Source organism: Amblyomma maculatum, chromosome 1 (genome assembly GCF_055883805.1).
Source record: "Amblyomma maculatum isolate TAMU_Amacu chromosome 1, ASM5588380v1, whole genome shotgun sequence".
NCBI lineage: Eukaryota > Metazoa > Arthropoda > Arachnida > Ixodida > Ixodidae > Amblyomma > Amblyomma maculatum.
The window spans coordinates 300429096-300441115 of NC_139344.1; positions in this window are offsets into that span (position 1 = coordinate 300429096).

Here is a 12020-nt window from a genome sequence, read left to right on the forward strand (position 1 = left end):
AGATGGGAGTTCCAATTCACCTCATCTGTCTCCTCAGGAACCTGTATGAAGGGCAAGAGGCCACAGTCAGAACTGGGCATGGTCTTACTGATTGGTTTCCGATTGAGAAAGGAGTGAGGCAAGGCTGCATACTGTCGCCCTGCCTATTTAACCTAAATGCAGAGTGCATCATGAGGAAGGCCGGTCTGGACGAGTCTTCAGCTGGAGGGAAGATTGCTGGAAAACGTATCAACAACCTTAGATATGCGGACGATACCACTTTAATGGCAGAAAATGAAGTGGAACTCAAGAGACTTCTGATGCACGTACAAGAAGAGAGTGAGAAGTTTGGGCTTAAACTGAACATTAAAAAGACAAAGATCATGGCGTCTTGCCCTATCAAGTCCTGGAGCATCAAGGGACAAGAAGTGGATGCTGTGACAGATTTTCTCTTCTTGGGCTCCAAGATTACCCCGGAAGGAGACTGCAGCCATGAAATTAGGAGACGCCTGCTTCTGGGAAAGAGAGCCATGGTTACCCTTGACCGCCTAGTAAAGAGCAGAGACATTAGTCTGCCAACCAAGATCCGTATAACTCGTGATGTATGGATGCGAGAGTTGGACTGTGAAGAAGGCTGACCGCCGAAGAATTGACGCGTTTGAATTGTGGTGCTGGCGGAGACTCTTGAGAGTTCCTTGGACTGCCAGAAGATCGAATCAGTCGATATTGTCGACCATAAACCCTGACTGCTCATTGGAGGGTCAAATTCTAAAGTTAAAGCTCAGCTACTTTGGTCATCTGATGAGAAGAGAGGAGTCGCTGGAGAAAGATTTGATGTTGGGAAATGTTGAGGGTCTCCGGAGAAGGGGTAGGCAGCGAACGCGATGGTTAGATGGCATCCTCGAGGCGCTGCAGATGAAGTTATGTGATGTTAGAAAGATAGTGAGAGACCGGAAAGCGTGGCGTGACATGGTCCATAGGGTCATGAAGAGTCGGACACGACTGAATGACTGAACTGAAGCATTGAAGAGTCCATACGCGCTCTTCTTATTGCCATCGCATTCTGCTTCCTAAGCCAGTCAAACAAATGCTCCTTGATTGCAAATGGGTAGTGTGTCTGACTTGCAACCAGAGAATCAGAGTTCGATTCCGCTGCTTGACAACCCAATTTCCTTTTTTTTAATCACTGACTCCTAATGCTGCTACTCAACCAATCCAGATTTTAGTCACGCCGACACCGACTTTTGCATCAAATGGGACCTTTAATGCAGTCGCGTCAAGAGCAAAGGCATCTATGTTAAGAACCACGGAGTGTCGAAATTATCCGGAGGCATCCACTAGAGCATCGCTCATAGCCTGAGTCGCTTTGAGATGTTAAATCCCGTAAGCCATACTGAAAAGCTATAGCCAACATTTATTTTGAGAGGATGTGCGCACGGCTCGGTACTGCATGGCTGGTACAGCTGGCCATCATACGACACTCCACTGGGCAATGGATAGTTGTTGCATTTTATAATCTCTCTCATATGTTATCAAGGTTAAGCGACTGCTGTGGCCAGGTGTAGGTTTTCACAGCTACTGAACTGTTAGCATGGCTGTGCAAACCGCTGGTGCTGCCCATTTTTTCCTGGACTCTGCGGCCACACTTAATACAGATGTCTGAAAGATGAGATGAATTGTCCCACTTTATGCCATATGCCACTGTCTATCGCATCTTGGCCGCTTGAAGCACAACTACATAACTAACAAAAAGGATCTAGCTTATTGTCAACTGATACCACTGCTGTTTCCTATGAAGTTGGGATCCTTGAAGACCCGGGAGGTCTAGGGGAGCGGCCTGCATTTTGAAATGCTTCACTGTAATTTCTTCACCATTTATATTGTAGCGACCTCAGCGGAATTCATGGCAGACACGTCGAGGAAGACAAAGTGCCACTGCTATTTTTGCACATCTCAGAAAGCTAAGCATGGTCTTGGAGTTCAGTGACAGCCTGTTGCCACTTCATTGCTCGGGCTCTCTTTTACAGCAAATAAATGTGGCGATAGTTGTCTCCCCTCGGAGTGTCACACTTCTACCAGAAGGTTCCCATCAAAAGGTTGTGTGTTTGAATGACGTATTCTCAAAGAAGCGTAGCGGCCCGAGGCGAGGTGACTGCGCCACATTTACTAGCGGAAGAAGTGGTCACCAGTGATGAAGGGGCAGCGCCAAGGTACAAATTATTTTCAGTACCTTAATAAGAGTTCAGAGATGCACAAGGCGCAAAGGTGTTTGTCTTCTTTGATGCATGTATCATGAATGCTGCATGAGCCACTACAAAATGTATGTGTACATCCAAGTCCATTTACAACAGAGTTGTGAGGGCCATATTTAGTGTTATGATACATGGCTATTGGGCCACACAAGGCCTCCTGTATGACCAACACTGCATTTTCCGAGAAGTGCACTTTGGAACGGCTGTGGGTTGTTTGGAATATGTGCTGAATTTTCTCAAGGCAGGTTTGTCAAGCAGGTCTGTATAGATCTTGACACGGAGCAAGGAAGATGTCCTCTGAACTGCTTCATACCGGTTTCAATGCTGATTTCACCACGCTAGTTCCAGGTGCACAGAGCAGTCCAGCGAACAATATGGCAACATCCAGTGAACACTTGTTGAACACGTGTATAGTGCAGAGAATGAAAGTATCTATATGAGTCAGCCTCATCTTCATTATCAATTTTGATAAATGATTCAGCAGCAGGTTCGAACTCATAGGGACTGCATCAATATGCTTCTCAGAGAAATTGGAAATGCCTGTTTGTACAGTCTGCAGACTTGGCTTTTTGCTGAAACGTGTGCCGTGAAACGCTGCTCAGCCTCAACGAGTCCGGAATTCGATCCCGCATCCTTGGGAACAGTAGTCGAACGCCGTAACCACTGAGCCACCCCAGCGGGATACATAGTCATGTATACATGAATAAAAGATGATCAGGATGGGATCCCAAGTAAATGTTGACGCACAAGGGTACTACCAAATGCACAAAATGAGGTCAGTCCGCAAGGTGCCCCCCTGCACTTCACCAAAAGGTGGGCTTCAATGTTCAAACAAAAATTGCACGGGCCATGACTGTGTGCTTCCACCCTGAGCAATACAATTACTTCTTCAAACAGTTTCAATGCAACTTATACACTCTGTATAAACAGCTACATTAAAACAAATACAGACGGTTTAACTCAGTGTTTCACTGAATATTATGCAGCACAAGGACCTTTTGACAGGACTGTATTTGCTGTGTCTCAATTATTAAACATTATTTTGTTGTGTTAATCAGGCTGCCATGCTTCCAGACCACACACTGCATGTGCTTCACAGATACGCTCTTAAAGTAATGCTTTTATTAGCGATGGCGTTGGATACGAATCGCACTGTGCACGAAAGCGTTGCTGCTGCACACGGTGCATCATGCGCCCCTTGTCGAACACAACCAGTTCCGTTGAATGCATCAAAGTACACCGGCATTCTATAATTGGTTTACAGGAAAGGAAAAGTGCAGTATCTGTCACACTTGTTTCTGTGGACATCTGAAGTCCCTCGGAAAGGTCAAAAGTCAAATCGGCTTCAGACATCGGTTTTTTGCGAGAATGCGGGTAGTAGTGCTGCAGCATTAGAAACTGTTAAAATTGCTAAATTTGAGCAGGCATTAACACACAAAAGGTCTGAGACAGAAATGTTCTGAGCGTTAATGAGTTCCATCTGCGGCTTCTTTTGCAGATCCTCATTCAGTTACCTGGATTTTGCTACTCGCTCAGTTATTAACTCCTTAATTTGTGCCTCTATTATCTCAAATAAACTAACTAGCATATGCCAAAATAGAAGCCTGGGCGAGTTGGTATGTATACATTCTAAAACAGCGCAAAAGAAAAGGGACGAGAGAACGAAACGTACAACACGAGAGTTGTAAATGAGCGCTCGTGTTGTACGTTTCGTTCTCTCATCCCTGTTCTTTTGCGCTGTTTTAGAATGTAACTAGCATACTCCATGCAAAATTAATGTGTCTTACTCCTCGTCCAAGAGTTCTGTAAGGTTCGATTCTCATCTCATGAGAAGCCCACGGTATAGTGCTCTAGAAGATTGGGAAGTGTGTCGACCACGCCGCGAAATGCATGGGAGCGAGGGGCCGCTTTTGCGATGACGGAGGCGCCGCAGCGCAGAGGGCGCCACCAGCAACTGGTGTGTCAGCCGTCCGGGCGCCCGCGTATGCGCGGGGCGGATACCGCGCGGACTGTACGTTCTTGTTTGCTTGTGCGTCGTCTCGAGGTGTTCGTGACAAGAGTTTACAAATATGCCGGTTAACGGTGCTCAGTGCTGTTAGCAATCACCTAATTTATTTTCCATTTTGGCCGTCGGCAACACCTCGGGGAAGTAACATGACAGGAGTTGGCTCCCAAGGAAACAGGTTGGAGAGGGCCGGCGTACGACTCGCACAGCACGCTTCACTCGCCGTACAGCTTGCTTTAGCCTTCCTAAAGCACCTAATTCATGTCCAGAAATGTAGTAGCTTTGAAACGAGGGCGGTGTGGAGGCAGCATGTATGAAGAAGTGAAACATACAACACGTGCGTTCGAGCGCTGACTAAAACTGGTCACAGTAACCCCATCACCAAAACAGTCCAAAATGGTACGTTCCGTTGTTTCCCACGCCAACTATGCCGACTGCAGTACGTCACTGAAGCTACAAGAGAAGTCGGCATTCAGCTGGAATGAATTAAATGTGGACTACCCCGCATGGAGGTAGAGATATAGTAAAGTAAGGACATGAAAAACGAACGACACCACGCCAACTGGCTACTGAATAACGGAACACAGTGGGTCAGGAAAGGTGGAAGAAGTGGGAGGTAAAGGTTTCACAGGAAAATAAAAAGAAACGTGTCGCCTACCAGGGAGGGAGAAAGGGGTTGGTGGAAGGTACGCAGCGCCGTGAAAAGAGCGACCGCGAAAGGTTCAGAATTTTCGTGCGGCACGGCAAACGCACGACAAAGAAAGCAGGCAGCTAAAGACGAAGAAAAATGGAGATATATTAAAACAATAAAAAAAGAGGAAACAACCGGGCATAAGAACCAAATGAAGGCCCTGGAAGAGGAAAGCAGCGCACAAACAGGCTGCAATCGAACGCGTATAAAGATAGAAGCGTCGAAATTTAAGAGACAATTTGTGAACTAGAGGCAACCAGAAGCAACCCACAGCAGCATCTGTGGTTTCGCATTACTCCAATGTAGATTCTGCAGTGCTGTAATATCTTTTTATAACTTAACTGTACACTAATCTAAGAACACACTATTTTCTTTTCTTTCCATAAGCTGAAACATTGTTGCAACGGGTAGCTTTAAAGATACCCAGAGATGTGCGCTATACTTAAGACATTTAATCTCAATGCGTTATAGTTTAACAAGGACCTAATTGTTCCAGAAAATGTTTCCATTCTAGGGAGCGCGAGCCACCGGTAATATGCAAGTCATTGCCTCCATAAGATCGCTCTAGTCCTATTTTATGTACATAAAAAAAAAATGAATAGCTTTGAAAAAGAAATAACGATGGAAAATAGAGGACGCAGAGGTTATGGTAGGCTTAATTCGCTTCCGCTAGATCATCCTTCTGCGAAAGAGAGGTTGTGATGCCGGCATGGTTTCTCACCACGAACAAAAATAGCGCCATAGGTTCGAAGCTAGGTCGCAATTTACTCAAAAATTTGGCTCGGATGCACGGTCCTTTTCGACTGCTTTGCACTTCAGATTTTGCAAACTTCCTGTGTGAAGGTGAAGGTTCAAAAATTTTACTTACTTGGAGCACCAGAAAAGCTCCCACTTGAAGCAATGAAATTTAATGTGTTTTTGCGGCTTCGCTCTTTGCGAAGTAAGCGAATCACGACAAGAGTTCCCAAAGGCAAAATAATTAAATTCCCTTGGAAGTATTTCACGTGTAATATCAACCTTGTTAACAATTATAGTCTGGTTAGTACTGCAAAGAGCACCCGCGTCAAGTAGCCCGATTATATATAGCCCAGTAAGCAGTAGTTGCAAGTATATCCAGTCGATTACTCATATTCCCCCCCCCCCCCATACCACACACTCAAAGAATAAAAACGCATTATGTCCGCATTTGATTTTGGCATTATATTAATTGCTTGCGTATTAGGTGCTCGTCATCTTTATAGCATTTTTCCGCTTTCTCTCGGTGCGCGCCAAGAGCTGCATTATACCTGCCAATTCGACGCGCAATTATCAGTGCTTTTATTTTTGTTTGTTTGCTCTGTACCATTTGATGTCAGTAAAGCGTCCGCACTCAAGTGCCTACTATGAACGTATTACGTGTGTGACAGGTTTAATTTGTCACATTTTATTTGAAGATGCCCTAGCTTTACTTGACTTTTTGTTTTGTTTTTCTTTTCATCTAAATAGCTGGTTAGTAGTAGTACAAGGCTTTATTGAGTACAAGACTTTATTGCTTTGGTTAGTGGCACGCAAACAAATGTCCGCGATATACGTATATGTTAATCACGAACAAAGAATAAATGCTTGAGTCGCGTATACCTCGTTTATTTTTTTTTTTTGCCGGTAAATACCACAGTGTTTTAAATTAGTACGGTAGTGAATAAATGTGCTTTGCTCGCACACTGTATTTGTAATTTCTATAAGCGGGGATTAGGGCACATAAAGAACACCGATTTAAGAGATATATCACAGATTACTGACGATTTAAGATAAACGTTTTTATGTATTAATAAGCACAAGCTGCAAAATGTAAGCAGGTGTTCGTAAATAAGGTTTGTAAAAAAATAATTGTTCCTAAAAAGGCCTTACGAAGCACAAGCTTTGATTCGCATGTACACTGTTTTTCACCGCGTGTTAATAGCGCTCCTGGGCAGTAGCCTTTATTCCCTTACGGGAAGAAAGAATGCAAAACACCACGCTTCGTTGCAAACATTAATTACAAACTGCTCATCCGGACGATTTGTAACTGTCCGCAGGAAGAAATGTTGAGAGTTTCAGATAGCGATTGAAACATCGCGCGCTGCTCCGAAGGACTTCCCAAGCATGCACGATGTCTCCAGATAGACGTAAAAGAAGGGCAGGGATCAGTTTAAGCACCTGGAATAAGTAGCCTCTTTATTATATCACACTAATTGCGTAGCGTCTGAAAATCGCTCCAAAGAGAACCGCACCCCTCCTCTGTACCCCCGCTATCCCGCGGCCGCTACGCGCCGAGCGGCGAACGTGGCACCCCTGTTGCACGTCGCGCCCTCTCGCGGGAGTCGGTTCTTGTCATCGCAAAAGCGGCCCGCTCTCCGGCGCCGGTCGTCACACTGCCCAATATTCTAGAGCACTATACCCACGGTGCAGCGCCTGTGATGTCGTGTGGTCTCGTGACGTCAGATAACCCGCCAACCAATCAGTACCTGGTCATGTCGCCTGCCAACTACTACCTGCCAGAACCAGGCCAGTATGTATGTTTTACGGATCCGTAACAAAATGAAGCTGGAATTACGGCGATTCTGCGAATCAAGTTTGGTGTACCAAAATTACGCTGGCAAGAAGACAATTTACTCTAGCTAAGCTACGCGCACTGAATAGTTATTTACTTATTTATTTATTTTCAATAGTTGTGGCGTGAAGATACAGCAAAAAAAAGCGAAACATTTTGTCATTTTAATATTTAATGTTCATTGAAAGAACTGCATTCATAAGAATGGTTCTGTTTTACTTAGCTACTAATTTGGCGCCGAGTTTAAATAGTTTGGCTGGTTTTGGCTACATTTATTTTCCGTTCTGGCACTTTTTGAAATCCGCCCAACGGCAACCCTGGTAGGGAGAAGGACCGCTACAAAGGGCATAGCCACCATCACTTGGACCATACGGCCGAGGCCGTGACCGTGGCATGGGCAATTTTCTCCTCACCTGAACAGCTATAGTGTATCTCTTGGGGAAAAAAGGTTTAGTGTTTTTTTTAGTGTGTGCGTGTGTGTTGTATGAAGACCCGAGTCGTGACTCGCGACGACATATGTCGTAGGGCTGCACGTTGCAGTACTGGGCGCTTGTTTTTCTTTTATTTCGGAGCATGTATTAAATTGGTGGCCGGTGGTTAGAATTCAGTTAAGCGCAAAGTGAACCATGTTCGCGTGCCATGTCAAGAACATGAATGTAATGATGTCATAGACATCGGGGTGGTCATACGCGTTTGGGATCGGTCGTGCTGTTGCTTCTCTCTCAATCGTCGCAGTTTGGCTGCTTTCGTTCGTCCCTTTGAATCTAATGAAACGGTGAGCGTGTGAGAAATTGTGTTCTAATTCATTTTGATGCCGACCTTGTGTTCATTGCTTCGCAACGGCTACCCTCATATGTTCAGTAGTTTAATTATACCGCCTGTGTGAACCTTGCAGCTATTTCAGGTCGCTGCTTATATTTTTCAACGAGGTCAGTAGTGACAAGAGAACACCGTGAGAAATCATAATTGTAAAACAGTGCGAACAACCGTAGACAAAAACTAGAAAGACATGGGACAGCGCTCGTCCCGTGGCTTTCTTGTTCTTGTCTACCGTTGTTCGCGCTGTTTTACAATTATGAATGTCTACCAACTTGCCCAATTGAACATTCTGCTTACCGTGAGAAATGTCGTGCTCTGAACACCACCGTCGGATTTGCAGTATGTCGCGGCAGGCCGATTTGTTGCACACAGATAGATGAGAGGGCGCACCCAAATGATCTCTTGCCCTTTCTTGTCCGGTTGAACGCAAACCGCATATTTTAAGTATTGAAGTATTTTATTGCTGACCACAGATATATCAGTGGTCGAAAGCATATCACTTCGAAAACATGGCACAATGGATCAGATGCGCTTACACAGAACTTGGTATCTCTTCCTAGTTTTTGCGCACTTGTCAAAAGGAATGTGAGATACAGCAAGCAGAAGACACTATAAATGCAGGGGTCACAGCACAGCGTGAATATCACTAGCACAGTCTTCCTTCATGTCAAACACACTCCTAATATCACCCGCCCGTCACAAATGAGTCTCCTGGAGAGTTCATGCTCGTTCACTTGCTGAGTGGATCGCTCTGGACGTAGAACAGCGTTGGTTCCTGACCGAGATGCGCATCCGATATGTAGGAGATGCGCTTGTGTCACCAAGTCGTTGATTCCGCAGAAATCGCTGCGGAGGCAGAAGGGTTGTGGATCCTTTCACAACAGAAGTATCATTCTCTGTGCACCGAGAACATTTTCACAACTGCGACCACATCCGTTCTGAGGGCAGAAATCGGCTACAGCGCTGAATCATCCGTTGCCAGAAAAATGCCGCGCGTTTCCTGCAGGTATTCCGGCCGGGACAATGCCCTTTTCAGAGCGTGTTTATAAGTGCCTCTCTGCCAAGCTTCGTAGATGAAATCCTATAGCTGCACGCATTTAGATAACGCGATGAGGAAGTGACGCCAATTGCACCATGCCGGCGCCGCGGTGACCGCATTGTGCTCAGTAACTCAAGACACCCCACACATACGCGCCGCTCGTAAGTCACAGGAGACGAATCCACCGAGCTCTGCAGCATCAACAAACCCCTGGCTGCTTTGCCCTTTGAGACCCCCCCCCCTCTCTCTCTCTCTCTCTGCCTCCGCGCTTTCCTGTCTGTCGTGAGCCTGCACGCTGAGAGCATCTCATTCTGTCACGTCGAACACGGCCCGCGCTACACGCTCTTACAATACGAAGACAGTATATGCGTGCGTTATGAGTGGATTGTGAAAACGCTGTAACATTCCCCCACACTGCGTGAACATGATATACTGTAATCACTGACACTACTTTCCGCCCCGAGTCCCAAAAAGGGGGGAGCTTTAGCCTTCTACCGGCGTTGGCGTGACCATTTCGTATGGTGCGCATTCGCGTCGTCTGCTACACTGCCGTCCAATGCGTTTCTCGCCCGCTCCCGCATGATGGCGCCACATCCTCCCGCAAAAGGCGGATTACTGCCTTTTTTTGTGCTCTCGTATACCTCGTTCACACTATTACATAAGAAAGTGTTATTCTTAAGTATCGGCAAAATAAGGAATTCTTCCTCCCTATATGTCCGTGCTCGAACAATCACAACCCCATGACTGTTTTATTTTGTCCACAGTGTTGACAAGATATGGCCAACCTGTCCATGCTTTCTATGTGCCAAGGGTTTTGAATGATTTGCCAACAAATGTTTTCTCTTGAAGCAGCCAGAAGAATGTGATGCCTGTTCTAAACTTGTGTGCTTTTTTTTCTTCTTATTTTTCTTTCTTCCTATTCCCTAATTATACTTTGCTTGTAAATTGAGTGCGGCATATGCTCAGACTTCTCATGCTGCTGGACACTTCCACAAGCCATTTGTGGAGGCCTGTATACGCACCATGGCATTCCACAAACAGATAATTCAGTCATTAAAAAAATTACATCACATTATGAGCATTATGTATGCTCAGTGCATTATGAGTTACTGTAACTACTCCTATACAGATGTTTTTGTTTTGTGCAAAAGCTATATAGTTACATGACTGTGAACTCATTTTTGACCTTTTAAAGGTCAGCTTATTTCGCGCAGTAATTTACCGAGTATTCTTCATTCTGATAGTGCTTCAGTCTTTCTGGCAACCAGTCACACAATAAAACCAGAGAGTGCGCAAACGTTACGGTATCAACTGTCCATTACTAGTGCTCAAAGCAGAGCAGAATACCGCGACGTGAGTGAATTTTGAATGTAAAGGATGTCACTTATTAAGTTGGAAAGTTCATAAGGTATATAACAGAAACCGCTCATGTAAGTTCAAGCGCTTTTGGTCTCAGTACGTTGCCACTGCGATTTGCAACCACCAAAACCCGTTGGACGGCGGCTTTCCTTACGCGAATATTTCATGTCTCAAGAAGTTCGAGTTTAGTGCCTCCATCATATTGCGTTTAATCATGCACATGCCCACTCACGAAAGCCACCTGCCGTTACTGTAGTGTGATATGCGAAACTTCATAATTCATGCACGGCACAATTCTGTTTATTTCTGACTCATACACTGCATTGACTCTTTCCTTAACCCATATTCCCTTTTCCCATAATATATAATGTGAATGGGGTATCTTCGTGTACTACTGCTTCAAGCATAACCTACGTTTCCTTCACTCTTATATGCATCGATGCATCACAACTACCTTGACGCGTTGCACGCATATTCGTTACTCTGCAAGATGAGATCACAACAGGTTCAGACCGTTCAGGCTGCCACAACTCAAGAGCAATGCCCTACAGGCTCTAGGAAATGCCAGCTACGAAATCGTACGCACAGCCCACAGATTGGTGTACTGTCTTTGCCAGGATGCCCGATTTGCTCTTTAGCCCTGTAGTTAAGCGTTTTACAGGAAATGCCAAATTAATAATCACTCAAAGCCCATCACTCTTATCTGTAAATATATTTTTTGCTTTTTTAAATAGATCAAGGGCTCCAAACAGGATTGAGAAGGAAACCCTGCAGCCTGGTTACTTTTGGCAAAGACGGTACATTCCCTTTTTCATGCAGAAGCCACTGCTAACAGCTGCTGGATAAGCACAGGGCAGCGCATCACAAAAACTCGTATGATTGATTATTTACATCGCTTGGCTTGGCCAGCTCGGCCGTCACTTCGGCCGCGTTCAGTTCAGTTCATTCGTTCAGTCGTGTCCGACTCTACGTGACCCTATGGACCATATCACGCCACGCTTTCCGGTCTCTAACTATCTTCCTAACATCACATAACTTCATCTGCAGCGCCTCGAGGATGCCATCTAACTATCGCGTTCGCTGCCTGCCCCTTCTCCGGTGACCCTCAACCTTTCCCAACATCAAATCTTTCTCCAGCGACTCCTCTCTTCTTATCAGATGACCAAAGTAGCTGAGCTCTAACTTTAACATTTGACCCTCCAATGAGCAGTCGGGGTTTATGGTCGACAATATCGACTGATTTGATCTTCTGGCCGTCCAAGCAACTCTCAAGAGTCTCCGCCAGCACCACAATTCAAACGCGTCAA